This window comes from Pezoporus flaviventris, unplaced genomic scaffold, assembly GCF_033815535.1.
Source record: "Pezoporus flaviventris isolate CSIRO_AGI_PZ_B2104156 unplaced genomic scaffold, CSIRO_AGI_Pfla_v1 ptg000054l, whole genome shotgun sequence".
In the NCBI taxonomy this organism is placed as follows: domain Eukaryota; kingdom Metazoa; phylum Chordata; class Aves; order Psittaciformes; family Psittacidae; genus Pezoporus; species Pezoporus flaviventris.
In genome coordinates, this window is record NW_026892602.1 from 1,804,781 (window position 1) to 1,829,992 (window position 25,212).

General features: G+C 40.0%; 1 protein-coding gene across 1 annotated transcript in view; it reads left to right on the forward strand.

The window, feature by feature from the left end:
- The window catches only part of HSDL1 (hydroxysteroid dehydrogenase like 1), a 157,294-nt gene extending 154,724 nt beyond the window's left edge, over window positions 1-2,570 (forward strand). Inside the window, exon 6 of the mRNA XM_061468989.1 lies at window positions 2,559-2,570. The gene's annotated coding sequence lies outside the window, so the exon portion shown is untranslated. The remainder of the gene's footprint in view (window positions 1-2,558) is intronic.
- Window positions 2,571-25,212: the final 22,642 nt, after the last annotated feature.

A 25,212-nucleotide genomic window follows, 5' to 3' on the forward strand; every position in this document is an offset into this window, starting at 1 on the left:
GGACAGAGAACTGGAACAGGCTGCCCAGAGAGGTTGTGGAGTCTCCTCTGGAGGTACTCAAAACCCTCATGGACACAATCCTGTGTAACCTGCTCTAGGTGAATCTGCTTTAGCAGGGTGTTGGACTAGATGATCTTCAGAGGCCCCTTTCAACCCCAACTATTCTGAGAGTCTGTGAAAAGCAAAATAATACTAATGCAGCAGCTTGTGAAAAGCTTCTTTCATTATAAAGTTGGTTTGGGTTTTTTTAAATGGGACCTATGACATTAAAGACTGACAATGTAAAGGATTAATTGTATCTTTGTCTCTACTTGCAAAAAACATAAAGCATGGAGGTAGAGCATTACATTTGCTTTTATATCAGCAATCATTGCACATAATATAATGGTAGGTAGGCAAATCATCCCCTATCAGATGAAGAATTCAAAATGCTGCACCACTCAAACCCCACCTGATAAGGTTTCATCCCACAGGAAAGAGGGGCAGACTTCACTGGTAGTCATTCATTCCACCTTCAACTCATACTCTTCAGTTCACAGTGTCAGCAATCCTGAGTTCATTTGTTGCCAAGGTCAGTCTGTTTCCGCTTTAGGTTAGGTAGAATATCGTTCTCAGAACTCCAACAAGCTGATGCTGGTTTTTACCAACATAAAATTTGAAGAGCATGCCAGGAAGCATGGACAGAGCCACAGCACTGTTCTGAGGGAACATTTTGCACCTGAACCACACGCTGTAGCCAAGAAATTTCCTTGTTATCAATTGACTTTTCACCTCAGATCATTAAGATCTACCCATCCATGTCCTACGCATGAAACCTGTCAGATAGCTCTGATTTAGGGGAGTTTAAGAAGTAACACACCACTGGTATCAGAATTCATTGCTGTTAGCTCTGCTGCTGACAACTCACAGCAGAACACTTCTTACAGTACCTCTTTAGCATCCATCCACCCTTCCCTCTAGCAAGCCTTAAGGTGTACCATCATTCTGTGCAAATTATCATGACATACTACAATGCTTCACATTTTAGAACTTCAGGTTCTGCTGTTTTTTCATAATTAGAACAACACTCCCAAGTGTGATCCTCCATGGGCCACAGTAGTGCTTTGATGCTTTGGTGTCTTTCAAGTACGGTAAAACACATATATAAATTCTGCGTATTTTCTGCCTAAGAGAACATTAAATGCTTCACCTACTCCCAAATGCAGATTATTTAATCTAGGGCAGAATCTCAAATTCAAATGTTAAAAAAACCTGACCAAGTGTTTTGGGTCCGTATGATCTCTGTGCAGTACCTAAAATTCAGCTTTGCTCTGTTGCTACCTAAAGCATCTCTACCTTTTTCTCACAGGAAAACTTCCACTGACAAAACTGTATGTTAGCTTATTCACCAAAACTAGAACCCACATATTTAACAATAATAAAGATTTTGACATCAATACTGGAAGATTTTATCCGGTTTCTTTTTGCTTCAACTAAAAAAACCCCACATTTTTCACCAACACCACAACCTGGACCCACATCAGCAAGATGTTCCTTGTAGATGCCCTGGCAGCCCCAAATCAGAAGCAGCAAGCTATGGCCATGCCACCTCTGACAGGAGCTGCATATCTCCTATGATAGTATGTTACTTGCTCTGCTAAATGGCAAAGGTAAAAAAGCCATGGGGAAGCCCAGATAATTGTGAGGCTTGACAAAAAGAGCAGCTTAGGCAAATTTGCGAGTGTGACACCCAGCTCTGCTCCCAGAACTTGCGACTTCCTACATGTGTTTGTGCTTTCACATGGCTTTCTCTAAAGAAAGATTTGGTCTGGACTGTGTATCCTACTTTCCCGTGTCCCAGCCAAGGCTGTATTTGTTCTGTGTGCATACTTCTTGCAGTGTTTAGGCAGCTGGGTCCAAGGGGACAGAAATAAAGGTTCACCGCACCCATTTGTTATTCAAAGGAACATTGACCTCCCAGTCAGATAAATGATTGAAATGGTTCTGTCTGGTTAACCTGGAAAATTGTTTGAGGAAAGTAAAAAGCAAACCCCTACATTTTGCTGTAACTATTTTTAAACAGTGAATTTTACTGATGCTCTCAACTATTTTGATATCATTTTCTGTTCTAAGAACATTTTCTTCCTAAATCAATGAGACTAATACAAATATTTTCACCACCCTTTATTGTCTAGAGGTATCAACCATTTCCACCTGTGTCTTGAAAATATCCATTTAGAAATAAACATGGGGGCTTGAGAATCAGTCATACTCTCCAGGAGGGCTCTGAAGCTCTCTGCATTCATGCAGCCATACTCTCTGGCTACTCTGCTGTAAAGACTTTTGTGGGCACTCTAGTGGATACGAAAGATGCCTTATTGGAAGATCTTGCATGTCTTTCCTAAACAGGCTAAGGGAATGGTAATGGAGAGTACTAGGAGAGATCAAGCCAGTCTGCATAAACATACCCTGAAAAAGATGTTCCTAGCAAGTATGAAGTAGCCCACTGTGCTGTGGGATATCCTGCCAAAATATAGTCACTTTGACTTCACACATGAAGTGTTCATGTAGAGAAGCAGTGCAGAGTGCTGGGTGCCTGCATAGGCATTTCCCCTGGTCCCCCTTAGAAAACAGGCCAGGATGACTGTCCTCTACCCCAGATGTATGGGGATGAGAGCCAAATCTAGTGTGCTTTCTACTTCGCAGCACATATGCTTCCTTTCAAAAACTCGTAGGATGAAAAGAGGTACAGTCGTTAGACTCAAGGGACTACAGCCATGCTTGTTTCCCAGGACTGGTCCTTGGCAGGTTATGTATTCCAAGTACAACATGCAGTGAAAAGCTCAAATCACATGCACTGCACCCAGATCTCCATCATGATCTCAATATTGATATGGTTTGGGGAAAAAGTAAACACATGCACTTTAATTTCAAACAAACAGCAGCTATGACTTAGTCAAAGATTGAACTGCGTATGAAGCTGGAAGAGAATTTTCCTCTTCTTATCTTAATGTCAATATACTCATAAATATTTACATGAGATCAGGATATCAGGGTCATTTGAAGACACAGCCTTTAGTCTACCATCTTACTGTCAGTGCTCAGTTATGCTCTTTTAATCTGTACTGGCATTTAGCAACTGACAGCTTAATTTAATAAGCTGCTGTATCATATTATGATGTGCCAGACTGAGCAGCTTGGCAAGCATATGCCTCAAAGCAGAAAATATCCCACAAAAGCTAATGCTCATGGTTTCTTGACTGGAATAACCAACAGAGAAGAAACACTGAAGTAGGAGTGACAGCCTAACTGTGAGCACTGAACATATTCTCTGTACATATTTTTCCTCAACATAAAACAGTAATTTTCAAATACAAGTGGGTAAATCAAAACTGGAAAAGGAGCAATGAGCTTCTTTAACTCAGTAACACAAAATTTAAACAGGGCTGCAGAAAACTGTTAGAGATTCTTAGATTCATTTCCTTGCCACATCTTAGGCCATTCAGCAGGTCTTTAGCCCAACTTTGAAGTTCTTTCTTTTATCAAGATCAAAAACCACTTAATCAAGTTAAAATATTTAGTAGCTTTCCTGAAAGGCTTAGAAACACATTACAGCTAAGGGCCTCCAGAGCTAATACAGCCCTCATCATCACTTTCCTCAAAGAAATATAAGCATTTCTGCAGCAGAGCACACTAGCTTTTCAGATGTGAATGTTTGGATTAGGATACTGATAGAGTTATCCTGTAACATCCTACACTTAGGGTTTATTTTTATCTTTCTCTTAAGTGGTTGATACTGACTATCAGAGGTAGATGCTGCTTAGATCTAGGTTACCCATTCTGATGTTCCTGATTTGCAGCATTTCATTTCTGCTGTAACTTTAAGAGTCTCTGGTCCCTTTCTCTTAAGAGGGCTTTCATGCACATCAAAAGATCAGCTGAAACAACATGTTCAAATGTAAGGTTTTCTTAGACCCCAATTTTCCCTTCCAGTAGTGCCATGCACTGCAACATGAACTGCCAGGAGTGAAATCTAAAGTCCCTTGGAACTGTTCTGCATATAACTGAATAAACCAGGATCTTTCTCAAACACGATCTTATCACTTAGTCACAATATAACAGTAATGCATTAAAGTGTAACAAAATTATTTCATAGGTCAAGGTTTCTCACATGTAATTGACAGCTCTGTTTCTAGACTAGCTTAAGGAAGCCAGAACATGAAAGGCATTGGCACTTGCTGTAAAATAGAATGTGCTATTTTGAAACACTGCATATATTCTAGGGTAGTTTCTGTGGTTTAGGAACATACAAAATATTCACTGTGAACTCTGAAATTTGGCACACTGAATTTACCAGAAAGAAAGAGGCAGGATTTCTGCACAAGAATAAAAGCCATTCAGTAACTAAATCCCCAATGCATTTGTTTTAGAAATACCTAGTGATTTGTTTAATTCCACATTTAGCTTACAGTCACCCATTTTTGCACATGTCAAAGCTTAAAGCTGAGTATAGGTCAATGAAAAAAATGTGCAATGCTGCTGTAGCAAGAATTATATTTCAACATACATATTCAGCATCTAACAGATTAAAAAAAAAAAAATCCATGGAAGATCTTGTCTAAGTTGCTTTTTCTGAAGAAACCTTATTAAAGGTGTCTTCCTTATTTCTTCTCCCTAGCTGTTTTACCAAAAGATTACTACTCCTGTTTCAGGTGTATTTCTACTTGAATGACTTAGGTTTGATTTTTTTTTTTAAGTGTGCTTTTTTTTTTTTTTTTTAATCGGGCAGCTGTTTCTAGACTAGAAATGAGAGCCTCTAGATTAGTCCTATGCCCTTGACAATAATTATTCTATGGAGAGAAATAACTTATCTGTAATTCACTCACATTCTTGGCAGCTGCCAGACCAGCTGCAGCATTCCCCAGTTTTTCAGGTTTGCCTGAGAAACTGTCCCAAGCAGGGATGAAAAGGAGGTGTTTCTGGTTCCCTGGTCACTATTTGTCTTGATTGTAAAAATGCTAAGCTTGAATCATCACACAAAACCTCCACCAAAGAGCCTTCTTTTGCACGCCTGACACCCTGAGGGTTAACATTCAAGGCTACCAGCAATAACTGCAGATTGGAGCTATCCTGCCATGTCAGGGGTAGCTTATGACTTTCTCCCTTCTGTTGCAGCTTGCTGTGCCTGAACACATGCCTGAGCTGTCACACTTGGTTACTACAGTTCCTTGTACCGGCACTGCCTGTAGAGGCACAAATCTAAGATAGGCCAGGATGACCCAAAGAGTCCATCTAGCCTGGTATCCCATCCTCAGGAGTGGACATCAGCAGACACCCACAGAAGAGACCAGGACAAGCCTGTGTGCTTGTCTTGTGTTTTCCCCTACCTCCGGCTCTTTGCAGCTGAGGGAGCTGTCTGAAATCTGACTAGGTTTAGTCACTTGCTAGTGCCTTCCATTTATTTTCATTGCATTCCTAGTAATTTCACATGTGGTCTCTAGTACTTGTATAGAAGGGAGACTGATCTCTCCACACCATTCAGCTCTATATACTTATATTCTTCTCAGTCTTTTTATCCCAAATACAGAAACTATTCATACCTATATGAAGCTGGTTTGCCTCCTCTAGAACTTCTTCAGATCTCTCATATGCTGAGATGGGAAAAACAGCACACCATCCAGTAATCTAAGTACATAAACCTCATATTTATGCAGCAGCCTTCTGGTTTGGCCTCCCTCCTTTCCTAGTGCTTGATTTGCTTCACTACCAGTTATCACTGAGCTGACAGTTCACAGAACTCTTTAGCATGAACTTAGATTCAAGTTCAAGCTATTCCCTACTGCGACTGAGCTTCCTTGGCTGGATCTGTGCCAGAGTGTGAGACACCACATAGGAATTGTGCAAAAGTGTGAAGTTATGACAGTACAGAAGCACTGCACAGCTTGTTCTTCAAACCAATGCAGTCACTCACATGCCTGAAAAAAAGCAGAATGGAAAGCCTTGGAGTTTCTTTGGATACTTCTTGTTTACAAAGAAACCTCAACAAAATAACTAAAGGGCAAGCATATTTTCACCTGGTACCTCAGGTGGGATGTGGCCTTAAGTAAATGCAGTAGAGAAGCATGAAGAACTCATATTGCACTCCATCCCCTGGCCTTGTCTTCATCTGCTCCTACCCTCACCTGGGAAAAAAAGCATACATGAAGGGCTCATGCAAGTCACTCCTAGGTTTGCCTCAGGAGTGGTGTTACTCATGCATATTGAAAGAGACAAAGTACATGCATAGCAAGTAAATGTACTGAATCCTTAGCTAACCTGGAATAAACACAGTGGGTTTAAGCAGCACCAATGCAGGACTTCTAAAGTTCCCCCTACGCTTACCGCAACTGGTAAACACAGATGAGGCTGTTGAGTGTGGAAGATCCAAATCTTCGGTGTCTCCTACCCACACTGCAATGTTAAACCTCCTTTTGCATGCAGCCTTGCTAGAAAAACAGCCCATTCTATTGACCTTTCTTTGAGTTTTGCTTCTCTACTTCAGGCCAACAAACCCAGCATACAACTAAGTCACTGTGGTACTACATCATTCTCCATCTATTGTCTCTTACTTTATCTTCCACAGTAACCTATCTTGTAATATTTGTTCTTCTCTCCCTGCAGTCTTTCCCTACCCCTTCCTCACCCCTGAGCCCACTGAATTGTATTAAAAGCTTTTATATTAGTGACCCCAGAGAAAACCAGGCATTCATAAATGTCTCAGCAGCAGGAGTAAGCTATGTGCCAGCCGTCAATTTGCTGATATTTGATGTCTCCACTGTGGTAAGCTGTAACAGAAACATCAATTCCTGGATTTTTGGTACTCAGCATTTAGTACATTGCAAAGTCAATGCCTCTGAAAAACAAACAAACAAAAAAATCAAGTTGCACACCCTGCCATGGGCATGTTTTGTGGCACTTATGAATTCCTGGCCCAGAATCACTCCAGCATGCTGACTGGCACTGCAAAATGCACTGCAAAGGATCAAGACTCTAGAGCTGAGAATGAAGTTTCTGGACAAATGTTTTCCAGTGAAAGTACTGTTGAGAGAACTTGTATTATATGTTTTCCACTGAATTTAATTTCAGTTCTACCTGAACATAATGAAATTTTATCACCAAGAAAGCAAATTTCTTGACTTACACCTTGACTTACATAATTTATTAAAAAAAAAAAAATCTTAAAAATTAAAAGACTAAAAGATCTTAACATTTTTCACTCTATTCTGAAAGGAATTTTCATTTTTTTACATCACTTAACAATTCCACTACCATCAGGGTATATGGATACACTCAACACTTTTTTTGACTCTTCAGCTCAGCCTGTGAATAAAAATACCAACTATGAGCACAACTGTCTTGGGAAATAAAATTATCATTGTTAAACAGTTATCTTGGATTACCTTCCTTTTCTGTTTCACGTATTTTAATTTGAATTCAAGCATACACGATTACAAAAGAGCAGCTGTACTCACAGTTAAAGGTAGACATGTGATCAAGTACTTTTGCTGAGAAAAGGATTTGTCACAAGGCTCAGTATCCTCAAGTTCTGAAACAAACTTTTCCACTTATGGTCAAATGTTATGGCAGCCATTGATGTCAAGACAGAATGAGATTAAAATTATTTTACTAAGATACTTTTGTTATATGTATTTACAGAATTACACAAATTTGCAATATATCCCTTTGATTTTTATGCAGCTTTTCACCTGTGTTATTAACATAAATTATTACAATGGAAAGTAATTTTAGAAAATATGCATTATTTTTAGTTTCCCATAAAACCTTGCTGCAGGATTTTGAGTACCACTTAGCTTTGGGATACTTTCATATCTTGAAAATGAAATGCATACAGTATAAAGTCTTGATGGTTTCCTCTACATTCTGTCATTTGGGAAAGGGTAAGCCAACTTGTCCTGCCGTCAGTCTTGGAACACCATTAAACGTCGGTGTGTCATTACTAAGCTGTGTCTTGAGAGCACACTCAAAATTGCACAATCATAAACACATAGAAGTGTTGTAGAAAAGAAAAAACTACAATCAAATAACTGAGTGGCACACAAATGAACATGTTGTAGCAGAAATCCTCTTACAAAACCATATAAGAATTGAATAATACAAGGAAAACCTCTAATCTTAACAGGGTGTCAGTCTGTCACATGAGTATTATATAGGTGTGACTGAGTGTCATAGAGATGCTTTCAATCACTTAAGGACACAGAAATAGTTCACAGAGATTAAGTGTCTGCTTATTAACTGCCATAAGAGAGGCAAGGAGTGAACCCAGCCACAGGACTTTTTAACACAAAAATTATCCTGATTTCTTCCTGTGCTACTCATTTCTGTGCCTGATCTCAAATATAAAGCACCTCACAAGAAACGCTAAAGCTTTCTAATACAATACACTAAGTGATTTGCAGTAAGTTATTTACAAGTTCATTTTTAGTTATAGAATATGATTCCCCCAGGAATGAATTCACATTTGCATGCTGTGAGTAGGGTTTTTTTGTCTTGAGAAGCCTGTGCAGACATCCTCTTCAGCCACGTGCCATCCTGTAACATACCCAAGCACTGTTCAGGCACGTTCTGCTGTAAACAGGCATCTCTTTTGTTGCAGTTGCTAAATTCCTCAGCATCACCAGGATAGAGTGCACTTCATATCAGTCATTCTTGCTGAACCCCCCCCAAAATCCCTGTGTAATGGGCCGGAACTATGACTTGGCTATTCCTGCATCTGTACAGCTACATTATTTTTGAGTTTCATATCTCTCCAAGATGTTGCAACTTTCTACAGAACTGCAGTTTCTACAGAAACTTTGACTATTTCGCAATATACAAGCATTTATTTCCAAATACATATGTGAATAACTGAAACAAGAATTCTATTACAGCAAGTTTGTTGAACTTGGTGTTAAAACTATTGCTATGCTGCATTTATTCTGGAGGCATGTTTGTCCCACAGGTTCTGATCTTATCTTTAACTGGTACTGAGAAATTACTTCCATGAACTTTGGAAGGTCAACTTGTTAAACATCTATCCACTCTCCCCTACTCTTCCTAATCTTCTACAAATAATAATTAACTTAATTCTCTGAGAAGCGGATGGTGACTTTTCTACCCATTTCACCTTAATGTGTTTCAGATGACTCATATATTGCAACTATGTTGCCTGCAAGAGTTCTTCCCTACAAAGGTCCTTACTGAAACTTACCAAATGATTTTTTTTTTGTTCCTTATTTCTTCAGCCAAGCAGCAACATACTTTTCTAAAACTTGCAAAAGATGGCTTCATGCCCTGGTACAGGTATAAGCTTGTCCAAAGCACCATGCCATGAAGCAGAGAGCTTGAATTTGGGACTCTCCTGGGAAATGAAAAAATTAAGCCAAGCAGAATCCCATGCCAAACCTCTTCTGCCTAATACCAACTCCAGTCCTTTAAAGATCCTGCCAATGTCTTTGGAAATTAGTTGCTCAATACCACTTTGGGAATAATACTGGCGTATTCGCTGGAGCAGAGCAGATATTTCAGCAGCTTGCTGAAGGAGTGTTTGGTGCATCGAAAGAATGTGCCTAGCACAGGGAGGCAGGTTCACCAGTTGCAGCTGGCAGAGGGAGTAAAAGAGCCTTGAGGGAAATAAACCCGTATCTAGCTGATTGTGTATAACAGCTCCTTGAAGGAAACTTGCTAGTTTCAGCAGCAACCAGTTTCCACTAGTGGAGACAGGTGTCACACAAGGTGTCCACAGGACATAGCTCACCACAGAATTGCTCTAAAAACTGAGAAATACAGACACTAGTTTGAAAGACACTAGCCCACATCTCAACAGGTGCCTTGTCTACTGAGAAAATCACCTGTTGGGAGCCCAGCAGGTACTCCACATCCCCCTAGCTCAAACAAAACCTTGCTGATTTATTTAAACTCCTAAACATAAAGGTGTTTTGAAAGTAGTTCAAGACGTACAGAAAGTGTCTGAGCAATACACTAAGACAAGCCTTAATTTCTAGTCTGTAGAGTTTCATTATGTCAGGTATCACAGAGGAGTTCTTTCTGGCTGAGTATCAGTGATGGATGAAGGGGAATGTGTTAGCTGAGATGCCATAAGAAAGCTTCCAGAATTGCATACAGCCTTAGCCAGTCAGTTCCTTACTTTCAGAAGCACATTTTTCATAAAAGCTAGGGTAATATTCCTCCTGGTTTTACTCAGGTTGGTGTTGAGCAAGGCAGTCAGTCTTTAAGGGATAAACAATAAACATTTTTTCAACTTGTAAATGCAGCTCATACATGTTAATTACCCACTTTAATCTCCTCATCTGAAACACTAACAAAGATGAGGCTGTTGGAGGACTGAAGGTGCCTGTCAGCATTCCTGAAGACACCTTTTGGAACATCTTGTGGTTTTTGTTTTTAAGAGGGGTCTGACCCAGATCACACCCCATTAAATAGAAAGGCTTGTTGAAGCAAAGGTAAACATTCCAATTAGTTTAAAGGGCATCTGGATTAGCCATCCTATATAATTGATATAAAGGTTTTGTAATATGGGAAAAGGTACAATGTTCTTCCACACACCAAAGCAGTAATCTCAAAGTCTTAGGAAGAAAGCTGGTAAAGAGAAGATCAATCAAACAGGATAAGATAGCGTCTTTTCTAGTAGGGCTTTGTTTTCCTAGAAAACACATCTGTAGTTCTAAGAAGGGGGGGGGGGGGGGGAAGCTAATATTAAAAATGAGCATAATTTTTTTCTAGAACTTCGAGCTGAACCAGACTCCATCCTACATCTACGAGCTTGCAGTTGTATTTATGGTAGCAGCTTCTTCCCATGGCTTAGAGCAGCAGCCTGTGCAAATAATTCAGAGTTGATCTGAACACAGTCTGTTGCAGTCCACTACGTGCTGCTTTCATTTATGTGAAAAAAATCAGAAATCCCTTTTTTGCTTTCCAAACATCTTCAGCTGCAATTTCAATTCCCTAACTGCTGCTGAGAGCAGCACAGATGGGCTCTAGTTTCTCCAATCTAGCATCTGCACATTTTTAGTCCTTTACATTAACTGGGCAGGAAACTCCTGAAGTGCCAGTTTGAGATTGACAAGTACATTTTTAGCCTTTCAGCTCCAGGGTTTAATTCATACTGACAAAGGCAGAATGGTGCTCCTTACCGATGAGACCACACTGATCAGTTGTCTCTCAGCTTCCTCCTCCCTGACTCATCTTACTAATAATGTCTGCCTGCAAGTTCACCTTACCTTTACCCTTATGCTAACTGCCCCATTCAGGGTGTTTTCTTCGATTTAAAAAAAAAAACAAACCAACAAATGCTAAAAAAAAAAAAAAAGGGAAGGGAAGGGAAGGGAAGGGAAGGGAAGGGAAGGGAAGGGAAGGGAAGGGAAGGGAAGGGAAGGGTACTCACAGTTTTGCAATCATATTCCCCTCACTTGCAAGTTCAGTTTTTGCTGTATAATCAAAGAATAAAAAACTTGGATCTGAGAATTCAGAAATGGCAAGAGTTCCAATGTTTTGTTGAACTAGAAGTATCCAATTTGAGTAAGTCTGAGAAGCTGTAAAATATAAATACTAACACCCAAGAAACCAGAAGCCTGTTACTTTGCAAAGGCATCCAGCTTCCTAAGAGTGAGTTATATTAGAGCAGAAAGCCCGGGGACATGATCGCTTGTTGACTGGTGCATCCTCAATGAGATCAACAGTAAGTAATGAGTCCTACAAGAGAGATAAAAAGGTTTTCATCCTTGTCAAGGATTAGCTCAGTTACACAGCTTATTACAGCTTCCTGGATGTTCTCTATTCACTGTCCAACAGTCAAATTGTTGGAAAATGTGACAGTACCACAATGACCTTACAGTAGCAGAGGGGGTTTTACTTCTGTTCTGTGCTTCAGAGCACTTTTCAGCTATGCCTAAATATTAGAAGTGTTAATTTGAATTTGGAATATGATTTTAAAAGCAATGGGTAGAAAGATTGAGAAGTCCTGTGTCTTGACACAATCCTTTTAGTATAAAGAGTTATTCCTGACTTTTTTCTATAGCAGCCAGAAAACATGCAGAAAAATAACAGAACACATCTATGCGAAAGGAAGTTTACACAGTTAGTTATTAAAAGTATTACCTGTCAGATAAAACCAACCTGGATATTCAGGTTGTCTCCAGACTTGAGTGACATTCAATAAATCACTTGAGCTCTCTGACCTTCCCGTATTCAGACTGTAGTTGCTTTGCATGGGAAGGGAATATTTTTCAAAGCATGTTTGTACAGCATGGAGAAAAATGAGACTGCAATCCGTTTTGCAGCTTCACAAGCTAATACAAACAATTTAAACAGATAATTTCTACAGACCTATAATGATGAACATCTGATTTTTTTTACCACATAATTAGAGGCCTTTTCCAAATGTCTAAGTATACTTTTCATGCCTCTGGATGAGTAATCTGAAAATCCCAGCACTTGGTATATTAACACCACAATAGAAACTGAACATATTCCAGAATTACATACTCATGGTTTCTTGAAGGCTTTTAAAGTAATACACAGTTACGCTTGTATTGAATCAATAAGATATATTACTCTCCATAAAAATACTGCCTCTCTTCCTGTGGTATTTCATTGTCATGACTCTAAACCCAGCATGGTCCTTGTGAACTCCAGCTGACACACTCGGAAGATTTCTGGCCACATAACTGTATTAAGTGGCCTGCAGCCATACCTCCTAAAGCTTTCATCTCATACAGCTTCACAACAGGACTGCCTGAGCCATATGTAGATGGAGATTTCCAAGGAAAAAAGCTTAACAAGCATAAAAGTTGAGTGGGATAGTCTGAACAAGATTACACGATGTGACTGCATTCAGAGGGTCTGTACCTGGTGTCCATTCTGATTCCAGTCCTAAGACACTGAAAAATAAAAAAACAAACAAAAAAATCAATGGCAGCACATTAAAAAAAAAGTAATATATATATAATGCAGTATGGGTTTCTGTATGTTAGCACTGAACAGATTCCATCAGGATACTTGACGTGCCATCTTGCGGAAACAGTCTGAACTGCTGAGTTTAGCAACCAGAAAACCACTGAAGACATTTTAAGTCCAGGTACAAGAGAAACTCAGAGACAGTATGATGGTCAAATTCAAATATTATCATTACAGCCTGAGGAATTAGCAAAATATGGTAACATTCAGCAAACTGCTGATTCTCAGTCTACTATTATTTGCATTATAGATACATAAATACTATGAAATCAGTTTACATAGCCCACTTTAATCAGAAACCATCCCACTACGTTCAAAAGAGCTAAAAAAGCATTAGAAAAGAGTGTTCTAGACTGGAATGAGTTACTTACTGGATGAAAAGCACTATGTAAGAGACTTTGCCTCTGAAATAATATAGCTGTCAGTTACAGCAGACAGAACAAATCCTGGGCTGACATCAACCACTGCATTCCCAAGAAAGTAACAACACAGACTCTGGGTCCATTAACTACAAGGTGAATAATAGATCCAACTCCTATGCATACAGCATGAACGTAAGCCAAGGAAAGCTAGGATAAAGTCTGCTTCATGGGACGCCAAGAAGAGCAAGTATGTGTTTTAACCTAAGGATTTTCTTTTCAATAAAAGGAGGCAAGAAAACAACAATTCTTTAAAAAAGCCCACTGGATCTCAAAAAAGCCCATCCATCTCATCACTGGATGCATAGAACCAGCGTGGCTGTTCCTGCAGAAGACAGAAGAACACTACAGAAATTATTACACAGCTGATAAGTACTAGCAGGCATTGCATAGCTGCAACAGCATCTAAGCTTAGGTTTTCATATATTAATAAGATGTTCCTTAAGATGATGAGGAGAAAACCCTTAACTACGCACATCTCAAGAAGACATTAACAATTAAATTTTATCAATTAAAAGCTAAATGAAAATTACAATCTTCCAGAAAAAAAGAATTTTCCATTTTATTTACCACATCTACTTTTCTCTACTGCAAGACAGAGCTTACAGAAACTTCATAACACTCCTCCCCAATATCAAAAGTATTCATTTTTAGGTGATATCAGTATTGATCATGCACACTAGTAAGGCACATTGCTCTGATTTTCACATATATATACACGTGCAAGCAAATACAATCACTTTGAAGTAACCAGTTTACTGCAGATACTAGAGCAATAACAGAAAGATCAGTGTCTTCTATGCTACATGATCTTTACATTAGCTACGCCTTTTACTTTTCCACTACCAAAAATGCTTTGCTTTGTATCACAGAATCCTAGAATTGTTTGGGTTGGAAGGGACCTTAAAGCTCATCCAGTTCCAACCCCCTCCCCTGGGCAGGGACACCTCCCACTAGACCAGATTGCTCAAAGCCTATCATTATTAAGCATATAAAGACAATTAAAGACAAGCATTTTTCCAAGTAGGTGACTTAAAATCACAAAGCCCTAGTTTCAGAGATTACACACTGACACATTTTATGGATTTTAGTAGAATCTGTACTTCAAGAATCACAGAAAAAATACTTTTTTAAAATGGTCTAAAAGCAAACTTGAGTGCCTGATACAAGGAGTTCTCAGTCAAAACCACAGGTAAGAGTTTCAAAATGCTAACACTTCACACTTTCAGGTTTTCTATCAGAAGAATAACACCAAGAAAATCAAAACTTTGTTCACAACAGCTGGCTATCATTGCTTTAAAGATTAACTGAAGTGTGAACATAAAAAGGACCGGTTTGTCCCACTTCACATTATTAGCACTACATTTAATGCAGCTGACAATTTAGATGTTATTGCAACACAAACACAGTTATCTAAGGCTTGATTTCAGCTCCTGCGAGTTTCCACCCTGCCAGCTCCACAGAAAACGTATGCAAGATGCCCGTTACTACTCAGAGACCTGAAATAAAAACATATTTATAGACAGGAATACCCAGCAGATTAAGATCCAGTTAAGCTGTCACACTACCATACAATTCCAGATGAGTTTCATGAACTATTTAACACATATTTGATCTTTTACTATAACCTTATAAAAAACAAATTAAATAGATACCCGAGTAATTGGCTTTTAATTAATTCTTACATTCAAAAATTGATTCAGCATTGCAGTCAAAATGAAGAAGCCTTGGCATTGAGGGGAAGCAATGTGAACAACCCCCTTATCCTTGTTCAGTGAATTCAGCATCATTGCACAGGTTCATACCCACTTGGAACAACCTTAAAGCCTCACCACAAAAATGACTTCTATAAACTACGTTCCACTGTAACCCCTAAAGCCAGAACTCTCAAGACACGTTTTGATGACACAGACCCTCAGGAACAGAAACTGCCAGGTTATACTATTTGTCCATCTTTTCTGTCAGTGGTTTCTCATCGTACCAACTCTGTCCTCAGCTGTATCAACACACTGTTTGTTGTGACAGTCAATTAGAAAGAGGAGCAAACTCCTGTTTAAAGAGAAGAACTTGCTTGCATCTTTTCTAAGCCAGTAAATGCCAGTCCATTTTGCCTCGTAACTCCAACCACTGTATTAGTCACAGAATCATAGAATCATAGAATAGTTAGGGTTGGAAAGGACCTTAAGATCATCAAGTTCCAACCCCCTGCCATGGGCAAGGACACCTCACACTAAACCATGTCACCCAAGGCTCTGTCCAACCTGGTCTTGAACACTGCCAGGAATGAGGCATTCACAACCTCCCTGGGCAACCCATTCCAGTTCCTTACCACCCTAAAGAATTTCTTCCTTATATCCAATCTAAACTTCCCCTGTTTAAGTTTTAACCTGTTACCCCTTGTCTTATCACTGCAGTCTCCAATGAAGAGTCCCTCTCCAGCATCCTTGTAGGCCCCCTTCAGATACTGGAAGGCTGCTATGAGGTCTCCACGCAGCCTTCTCTTCTCCAGGCTGAACAGCCCCAACTTTCTCATCCTGTCTTCATATGGGAGGTGCTCCAGTCCCCTGATCATCCTCATGGCCTCCTCTGGACTTGTTCCAACAGTTCCATGTCCTTTTTATGTTGAGGACACCAGAACTGCACACAATACTCCAGGTGAGGTCTCACAAGAGCAGAGCAGAGGGGCAGGATCACCTCCTTCGACCTGCTGCTCACGCTCCTTTTGATGCAGCCCAGGATACGGTTGGCTTTCTGGGCTGCAAGCGCACACTGAAGCTGGCTCATGTTCATTTTCTCATCCACCAACACCCCCAAGTCCTTCTCCACAGGGCTGCTCTGAATCTCTTCTCTGCCCAACCTGTAGCTGTGCCTGGGATTGCTCCCACCCAGGTGTAGGACCTTGCACTTGGCATGGTTAAACTTCATGAGGTTGGCATCAGCCCACCTCACAAGTGTGTCAAGGTCCCTCTGGATGGCATTCCTTCCCTCCAGCGTATCAACCGAACCACACAGCTTGGTGTCATCGGCAAACTTGCTGAGGGCGCACTCAATCCCACTGTCCATGTCAGCGACAAAGATGTTTGAACAAGACCGGTCCCAACCCCGATCCCTGAGGGACACCACTCGTTACTCGTCTCCAGCCGGACACTGAGCCATTGACCACAACCCTTTGCGTGCAGCCATCCAGCCAGTTCTTTATCCACCGAGTGGTCCATCCATCAAATTGATGTCACTCCAATTTAGAGACAAGGATATTGTGTGGGACAGTGTCGAATGCTTTACACAAGTCCAGGTAGATGACATCAACTGCTCTACCCCTGTCCATCAGTTCTGTAGCCGCATCATAGAAGGCCACCAAATTGGTCAGGCAGGGTTTCCTCTCCATGCTGGCTGTTGCCAAGCACCTTGTTGTTTTCCATGTGCCTTAGCATGCCTTCCAGGAGAATCTGCTCCAAGATTTTGCCAGGCACAGAGGTGAGACTGACTGGTCTGTAGTTCCCTGTGTCATCCATTTACCCTTTCTTGAAAATGGGGCATAAACTACATTCTTGCTTTGCTTTTCATCCCATAATTAGTATTTCATTGCTTCCAAGCTGATTAAGAGCAGTGAAAGATGAAGGTAGTTCATGATTATCAGTAGCTTCCTGGAAAAATGGTAGTCTGAAGCTTTGTCTGAGGGCTTTCATGACCAGATCCAGGGAGGACAGCCTGGGTCAGCTGATAGTCCACATCATGAGAAAGGCTCACGGTAACAAAGCAGGTCCAAGGTCAAGCCAGGAATTCAGTGGGCACAAGAGCTCCAGTGAGGATAATTAAGGTCAGAGGCAGGTCAGCAATTGCTAAACAGATCCATAGTGACAAGGTCAGAGTGAGAAGTCAGGAAAAGCAAGAACCATGGTGCCATACACAGAGACTACCACATCCACAACTCAGGCAGAGACCAGCAGCCCAGAACTGAGCTTAAATGGGCTCCTGGGCACATGGGGCTGGCATGGGGGTGTGGGATGGAGATCCCAGGTGAGGCTGTACAGGGTCATTAAAGCCTGCCCTCAGGTTCTCACAATTATAAAAATAAGCCCTATGAAGACACTATCAGGCTGTTCAGGAAGGCAAAGAAATAAGTTATGTCAGTAAACCACCCTAATACTCTGAAATTCATCTTTCTGCACCAAAAATAAGCACATTCAGGAGAGCATGGCTAACTTTTCCTCCTCTTGCTGCTTGCTATATGGATAGGTAGGCAATTTCTCCCTCTTTGGTTATTAATCTGAATGGCTCATAAGCACTATTGTTCTCAATAAGCTTTTGGTAGTTACTGTATGTGCATACATATACATACACACTTATGCACATATATATGTATGCATATGAAATGACTGGCAGCTAACTTGGGCTCTGAGGCCCTAGCTGAAGGGCCAGTGAAATCAGCAAATTCTTCTCATATACTTCAGTAGCCTGAATCATGCACTGGTATGCTAAATGAAGCTAAAAGGAAGAATGGAAGAAAGGGAAGATATGTTGGGTAAGATCTTCTTGAGGAACAGTCCTTGAAAGTTTCCTAGCATGAGATAAATAAATAATTTGCTTCTTAACAGTGTGGAATCGAGTATTGATTGTTGTCATTTGAAAGCAGTGCAGACAACATGGTTCTCTGAAGTAATAGTTGTTATTATAGGAATAACTACAGTAGACACTACAGAATGTTGGAGGTGCATTCAGGAACCACTTACAGTTTTTAACATTTCATTCAGCTCAAACAAATTGAACTGCCTCTAGAACAGCTCTCCATCTAATGGAAAAATGTGTTTACGAGAGTAACCATAAAGATCATTTTATCTCATGTGCAACCCATGTCACTCAAACATACAGGCAATTTTCTTCTGCATGAAATAGGATCAATATTTGGTCCTTTCTTCTCTGCTGGCAGTGCTGTGACCAATGTAATCTTTGTTATTTTGGGTTCAAAAAACTTAAAACATAAACTTGACACTGGCAGTTCTTAAATCTGGATTGTAGGGACAGGTAAGACAGTTACCTGAATCACAGGAGCAGGTCTGCATCCATTACCTCATCACATCACTCTCCTAGTAGAAAAGAAGAAAACCAATCTGTTTGGCCTGACAGAACCTTTTATCATGCTCTGGGCAAGAGGAGACTGAAAGTAGCTGTATAGCTTCCTCTAATAAAACCTAGAAAATTAAATTCCCACGAGTTTCTCACTGATATGTCCTCTAGGCAAAGCAGTGGCAGAGACCACATGACAAGGCTATGAAAGCCTAATATCTCAATTATTCTCAAGACAGAGAAAATGCTTCAAGCCTCATGTGAGGATAAGCTCTTCCCTATCACCTTGTCTGACCCTCTGTACCTCTTCTGGCACCATGAATTCTTAAAGCTGCTTCATTCCACTGGCACCTCTTATAATCCCCTCTCTTCCAGTTGACAAATAAGCAAATAAAAATAGGTAAAAATACAGACTGCAAAAATTAGGGGTAGCAGCTGCAGTGGATACTGCCCAGCTGCCACGGGAAGCAACCTGGACAGCAGCTTGCACAGCCTGGAGTGCCAGACAAGTCTCACAGGCATTGACTCTCAAATCTAAATGTTTCAAAATGCCCCAGATAAATTTCTGCTCCTCCTGGGAATTTTCTGCCCGTTTAAAATATCTTTTGCTCTTCTGAAGCCTCAAATATGCTACAAATCCATTGCTAAATGCTTCCTTCAGTTTGGTACGAGGCTGTTTCCTTCCAACCTCATCATTCACTTCCACACCGAACAGCAAGGTGTATGCAATTACTTGCTGTATTGTTTGCGTTTAATTTAATTAACCTGAAAAATTAACTGAAAGACCTTTAAACATACATGAACTTTATCCAACCTTACCTAGCTTCTACTTCAGTAATTGTTTTACGTCCTGGTTCTTCCAGCGGCCAGCGTGAAAACTTTGACTATTTGTGAAGACATGCAGTATAATACTGGTTCATAATTCTCTGCCCTCAGCTGCGCAATCTACCCACAAGAATACTCCGCCAGGTCCACCAGAACATCCTCACAGATAAGTCTATGCCTACCTTCAAAAAGGAAATGGAAGACAGTAGGAAAGTCCACATTCCTAGAAACTTCAAAGACTTTATTAAGAGAGAAGTGTTTGATAGTCAGGATTTATACATCCATTTTATCTCATTAGAAAGAAAAGTAAGTTTCACTCTACCATTTATACTCCAATGCCAGTGTTACAGGCAGAAAGGGCTTCAAGCAGATAACTTCTTTCCACTGGATTTTTCATCCATGATTCACAGCACAGTACTCCTGCCAGACACATGTTTTAACAGAAATGGAAAACAAGTTAGCTTGGGAATGGCTGCATCCATTCTGGGTTCAAATGAGTTTCAGTTACTTTTTTTTCACAGATCAGTTTTAAAATGATGTTTAGCTTTTGTTTTGGAGAAATTGGAACCCGGGGTTTTTAACTTCCAGTTTATTAACTGGTGCACAGTAGTAATGAAGATGCATTTGTACTTTCCAGTAACTGGTGAAATAATGGGGTTTTTATATAGAAGAATTTTCATATTGATTCTAAATGAGATAGGAGCTTGAAAAGATATTTTGAAAACCAAAATCCATTAGATGAAGGAACTGTTTTCCCCAAGCATGCAAACATCCAAATAACTAACTGACATTCCTGTTTTAGCTCAGACTGGATCCTTTATCCTTCTCTATCCCTCTTCTTGCAAGGATTCATATATTTAGGAATTTTATTTACTGTCCAATAAATATTTACTGTACTGGAAGCTAAAATACACCCAGATTAGTGTGCTATGCTGAATAACAGTCAATGTCCTTGTTTTCGAAGACCAGTGTCCAAATAAAAGTACTGCAGAGTTAAGTTGAAGACATATTTAAAACAATGTAGTTTTGTGGCAGAAGGAAATGTAGAGAAAAAACCTTTCTGTGGAAATTTAGACAGTGAAAAAAGCTAATTTAATTCTGCCTACCCAAGAAAAAGATAGATAATTGGAGGCAATGAAAAAAAATCCACCCAGAAAAATATCTTGGTTTTCTTGTTCCAAGGCATTCCAAAACTATGTGTCCTTGGAACAGTCTGAATAAAAAATACCCCTTGTACAAAGCTTTTCTGGCACCCTGCTCTCTCAGCTAACGCTGCATTCACATTCTTTTAGGCCGTCACATTGCTAAATAAATGACTTCCACTTAAAAAAGCAAACTCTTGTTTGCGCAAGTGTTTTCTACCTGCTGGAAATTGTCAGGGCCCTGGGAACACCAGCAGATCCTGCCTGCCCTCATCAACATCATCTGGGGCCTCCATCCATGCACTGTTGTACCCCTGGCCTAGGAACTGCATTTAAGCTCCAGTCCTTGCTCTCAGCCCTTATGTGAGCTGTGCACAGATTGGTGCCTTACTGCTCCTGTTTTGCCTTCAGATCTATCTTAGTACTTGGGACTCATGCAATGACAACCAGACTTGCTCTCTTCCTTGTTCAGGTACTGGAGGACTGCAGCCTTTGCTGGAAGGACACTGCCCCTGTCCACTCACCTTCCCTTGGAGAGCATCCGATTCTTGCTTCTCCCTGGCAGCCTGCTTAGTGAATAATGCATAAGAAAAGCAAATTGTTGTAAAGGGATGAAGCTGAAAAACAATGAAACCCTCCCAAAGGGGAAGGGGGCTGAAGAAATACGTAACCACAAATCTCTCCAGGTAACCTGAGCAGTCAGAGAAGGAAGGACCTAGTCATGGTTGCCCATTTGTTCATTGCTGGATATAAAGCTACTTCTGGAATCCTTCACTGGGCTCTGATCTATATAATGACATTTCCAGAGGTGCATGCCTGCTGATGGTTCATGAGAGAAAGCCACTGCTTAATGAACAAGCTGGATCTAAACAGTAGATGGAATTCCTAAATCCTTTATCTTGCTAAGGGTCTCTGTCGCTCAGTTTGTCCCTTCTCCATTCATATACAATGTAAGTTTTAAGTGTTATTGTATTTACTTATTTGTAATATATACAGAACTAATGGCTTCACAAACCATGTATAAAATGTCACTTACAAATATGAAAGATGTGATCTTTCATTGTTCTTAACTTTCACCCTAGCAAGCATTCTTGAGAACTTCCATCATTTGTAGGTTTATCAGAATTCAATTGCTTTCTTAAGTCAGAACATAAAGGATATAAAGCAATAGTGTTCTGTAATCCAAATAACTCCTAAATTCTGATCTTTGGCCCAGAAACAGATTAGGGATCTATATCCTAGATGTCATAGATTCATTTCCTGGTCTTAAAAAAAATCCTTCTAGTTATATTTTAAGTATGCAGTATCTTGCAGATTACAGGCAAACTAAAATTAAACATGTCCAAAGAAGCTTAAATAAGCCTACTCACAGATGTACTTTGTTACTCATGCTTATAGTTCATGCCATGAATTCAGTGTGTTAAATACGTAAGTGATTATTGTCACATGGCAGTGCAGGCTTTTTCCATCCCATATGATATGCACAGGATACCACAAAGACTTAAGTATATGTTGATTTCAAAGTAAAACTCCACAAACTCCCAATAAGAATGAAAAGGTCAGTTCTGCTGTAAATAATATCAGTGGTAACTTAGTACAGTCACAGTATGCTTACTGCAGATTGAAAAATAATATAATGCTGTACCAAAATTCACCCCAAGAACTTCCGTACCATAATTTCCTATGGTTTCTGAAATTTGCCATCAGACCCTGTCAGAGTCTACCCAGAAACCAGAATAGGAATCAGTGAATCATTCGTAGTTCCAAGAACCAAGCCACATACGGTTTCTAGGTAATGAATATAGAGAAAATATACTCCATAGAAAAGAGAAACTGAGAACACTGTGACATCCACAATGACTGAGGTAGGACTGCTTATTCCAGAGAGGAAGCAGCTGATGCATGACAATGAATTTAAAAAACATAAAGGGCTGCTGCAGAGCTCTGGGCATACCAGATGGGGCAAGATGCAGTGCTGTAAAATTGTAGCAAAGATCTAAGCGGGCATTTGGGAAAACTTTCTCAGGAAGCAAACAGATCCATATAATAGATGGCCTGGAACATCTAAGCTACCTGAGGAGGCCTTGGGGTCCCTATCATAGAGGATTTCTGACAACAGGTTGAATAAACACCTCCGGTAGAAGAGAGATCTATTGATCTTTCTTGGACTATGTGGATGGATCCACCTTCAGGTTGCTGCTCTAAAGCCTACTTTGAGGGGATGGAAAGAGGGGGAAATATGAGGTATCAGGATCAAATAATGAGGAACAGATAAATTCTGATTTTGCTCTTTGACTGCAGTGCTACTTTCAACAGCAGATGTGCATCTCTGAACTTCTCAGACTTGCAATCAAGGTACTGTCCTTTACACTGGTGACACTGGCGACACTGGCATCATCATCCTGGTAACTCTCTACAAAGAAGCCATCATCACATTTTGTGTGGACTAATAACAGTGTCTTGGTAACCAAATGACAGAAACTTTCAAAATTCCAGATAGGTACAGAAGTCTCACAGAGGCTTCAGTAAACTGCCATGATTTTGCATTAATTATGAATATTGGTTATGGAACACAAGAAAATCCTTTACCACCACTTTCAACATCAGTTGCATTTGCGGAATCACAGGCTACCAGATTTGAACACTGATAGAATGAAGTCACATTATTTTTTTTGTGCTTTTGTTGTTTTAGGGTTTTTTGGGTTTTTTTTTGGTTGGTTTGTTTTTTTTTAACAGTAAGGCATATTCCCAGTACACATACAATGTTTTAGAAGTCATTGTTCTCAAGTGTGGACTACAGCTTAAGAGAGAAATAAGAGTATTTGTTTAACAACTTTCAAGAGTAGACTATAACCAACAAGAGGTCACGGAGAGATGCATATGCAAATGTAGGAAAGCAGGTCTGACATTCACATTGACAAAGCTGGCTCAAGAAAATTGGGAAGGTACCTTTTTGGGGCCCCCTCTACATCAGTCCAAGACAACTACAGTGGGAGAAACAGTACTGCCAGTATATGTCTACTACAGCTTCTTGGTTTGGTTCTAGTCCTGCTCTTTCCACTTTTACTGAAGCAGATGTTGATCTGACAGAGAAGAATAAGGAGCTAGGAGAGACAACCACGAAAAGTGACAAGCCAGTAGCAGGGTGAGAGGACTTTAAAGGAAATACACTTTGATAAAAATCTGGATTGCCAAGACTACTGTTATCAGAGAAAAGGAAGAGAATGTCAGGCTGAGAATTAAATTGCAGGATGACTTTTGGTGAAAGTTTAGCTACTGTATTTGTCCTGCAGCAAGAATAAGTTAGAACCTAGAGACAAAGCTAAACCCAAAGTAAGCTCTTTGACAAGTAGGACAATGATCTCCACAGGGACTTAGATAAAATGATTTGCAGAAGGAGGGAGTGTTCTGCCACCTGCTTTTACTGTACAGGTGGCTAAACACTGGAACACATTGTGCAGACAAGTTGTGGCGCCTCCATTCCTGGATATATTTAAAACCTAACTGGCCCTGAGCAATCTGTTCTAGTTGACCCTACTTTAAGCAGGAGGGTTAGACTAGAAGGCCTCCAGAGGTCACTTTCACCCTTAACTATTCTGTTCAGCCTCAATGAATTTAACACAATGTTAGATTATAAATTTTAGCCAAGGTTTCCTTCTTGATAGAAGACAGAAATAAAAAGGTAGATTTCTTAGTCATCAATAACTGACATATAAGTGGGTAATTTTGTATATGGATCATAGCAAAAAATGTGGCAGAAAAGAGGCATTTTGGCCTCCCACATGCAGAAAACATACAGAGAGGATTTGGAAGATCTTTCGAAGATACACCAAGAGGAATGATCAGAGAGAGAGTGGACAACTAAGAAATCACTGGAGTCAAGGGAGCAAAAGGTTTCAAAACTGTGTTTCAGTATGGTCAGGGACCGTGAGGATGAAGTTCCATTCTTGACTGCGTGTTACTGTAGACTTTGGCAAGAACAACTATGAACTCAGGAAATAGCTTACATATTTTGCTTTACTTAAGTGCTAACTAAAATATTAAAGCAATGCTTTGTTTTGGTTTTGGCTTTTTTTTAAACCACTAATCATCTTTTATAGTTTAAGTTATTCCTAAACAGAAAAGTTTCTTGGTAAAGTTTCTGAGAGCATGTAAGTGCCTTAAATGCTCCTAAAAAAGTTCACCTCTTGCTGTGCACTGTCAGTATTGTAGACAGCAGAACACTTAATGTGATCCAGACATTCCTGGGTAACTGAAAGCACGATTGCAGAACATCTCTGATGTAACTCTCTTGAAAACACCAATAGGATTTTGCGCTTATTCCCATTCTTGACTAAGTCTTACTCTGTATGGCTGCTCTCTGGCCTGTGCTGATAATGGTTTGCTGTTTTTCACAACGGTAGGACAGTTACGTAAAGGTCTCCACAGCTCTTTCCTTACAGTATCAGGTGAGAATTTATTCAAGGTGCTTAGTTTCTGAAATAATTAAGAACAGAGCAGACTATAATCAAACCATATAAAGGACTACTAATGCCAGGGACAAATGCCAAAATAATTGTGGAAAACAGTGCTTATGTTAAGGTTTCCTGAGACAGTTTGGTTTTATTTATTAAGTGAAGGAATATTTTTCCTTATGCCAACACTGATACGTGATCATAATATGTAAAAATCTACTTTCTAAAGTCTGGTGAAGTTGCAGGAAAGAGTTATACAGGCTCCGTGCATGAACAAAAAATGGAATCCATGTTCAGTCCTGCTTTAAGAGTGTTCTG